Below are 1,639 nucleotides of genomic sequence, written 5' to 3'. Positions count from 1 at the left end.
CCCACCCCATTCTTTCTCTCTGACCTCACCTGAGTAAACAGCCCTTTATAACGTGTTATCAAACAATCATCCCGGGCATAGATCACCCATTAAAGACAATTTCCATGCGGTGCGGCCGGTGCGCGCCGGAGGAGAAAACTCGCCCGGGCGAATAGGAGAAGAGGGGAAGAAGCACTCTACCCGTCGCGCCCGGAAAGGAACTCGAAGGAGTACTAGTACTCGTCCCTCCGGCACTCGGCACTCCGGGGTCGCACGACCGCCTTGACCCGGCGAGGAGGCCCGACGACCGGCGTCGGCTGTAATTGTCCGTACATGTACCAACACAATGCGTGGAGAGGGGCGCAGCAGGGCCGGGGCGCAGCGAGCGGGCGCAGCGTGGCGTAGACAAATTCGATCCTCTCGATACACCGCATTAAACACACGCACACGCACACACACACACACACACGGAGTGTATGAGACGGAGCGCGGCGACGAAATATGACCTGTGCGTTATTGCATCACAACAAACGGAGAGCTGGGCGTGCGTGCCTTACCGGCGCACAGCATAAGACTGCAGGGACAACATTAAAGCAACGCCTCGTTTGTAAGTGCATTTCAAAAAAGGGGATATATACAACAAGCAACAACCTGACTGACGAATGGAATCAAAAGAGTTGTTGCGAAAAAATATATAAGGCTGCGAATCGCTTCGAATACGATACGACAGGCACGCGGCAAGCGAGAGTGTGATTATTACCTTGCGAATTCGCTTCAACGGGAAACCAGGTGCAAGGACGTACACACAAGCTCTCCTCGCCCCCCCCCTCCCCCCCTCTCCCTCTCTCTCTCTCTCTCTCTCTTTCTCTGGGCAGGCCAGCAGGCAGCGCAGTCGTGGAGCCACCTCGTAAATATCAATAGGAATGAATTGAATTGCGCGTAATGATCTGCGATGGCCATCTACAGAGGGGCGGAGCAACGCAGACCATGGCGCGTCTGCCCCCCTCTCTTCTCCCACTGACACACAACACAGACAGTCTGTCTCTGCCCGTCCGTTCCTGTCCGTGGGGAGACAGAGAGAGAGAGAGAGAGAGAGAGAGAAAGAGGGGGGGGGGCATATCAACAGACCGACAGACGGATCCGAATTCGCCGGGCGAATCGCGTAATTACGTACGCTAGAGGGTCCTGCCCCGCCGGGCCCTGCAGGTGGTGCAGCCCGCCGCTGGCCGCCGCCGCCGCTGCCTCCGCACCAAACACCGACCTGTAATTTCCGCACAAGGAGAGCTATCTGTCACGGCAACAGCAGCAGTCGGAGCAGCAGCAGACCTCCCGAAGTCAGCGCCCCTCATCAACCAATTTTGGAACTCTTTCTTCTTTTCTCCTCCTTCTCTCCCCTTGCGTCTTTGCTTCTTATTTTATCTTTTATCACGCGGCACCACCAAATAACGAAAGACGTAGCCCCGCTTCTGCGGTAAAATAATTCAGATTGTTTCGTTCACATATGACTGTGACACTCTGCGAATAGCCAAGCAGAAGTCATCAAGTAATTATTACTCACCCCTCTCTCTATTTCTCTGTCACTCTCCTCGACTTCTTTCTCACTAAACTACGTCGCAAAATGGCAGGAGTAGCAGTGGGGTAAGGCGCGAGAGATGGGGGG

General features: G+C 55.0%; 1 protein-coding gene across 1 annotated transcript in view; it reads right to left on the bottom strand.

Annotated features, from left to right (window-relative positions):
• Positions 1-1,639, bottom strand: part of LOC113214243 (ephrin-B1) — a 161,670-nt gene that overhangs the window by 44,916 nt on the left and 115,115 nt on the right. The gene's annotated exons all lie outside the window — the stretch shown is intronic.

Source organism: Frankliniella occidentalis, unplaced genomic scaffold (assembly GCF_000697945.3).
Source record: "Frankliniella occidentalis isolate FOCC.00 unplaced genomic scaffold, Focc_3.1 Scaffold42, whole genome shotgun sequence".
In the NCBI taxonomy this organism is placed as follows: Eukaryota; Metazoa; Arthropoda; class Insecta; order Thysanoptera; family Thripidae; genus Frankliniella; species Frankliniella occidentalis.
This window is presented reverse-complemented; position numbering and strand designations above follow the sequence as displayed.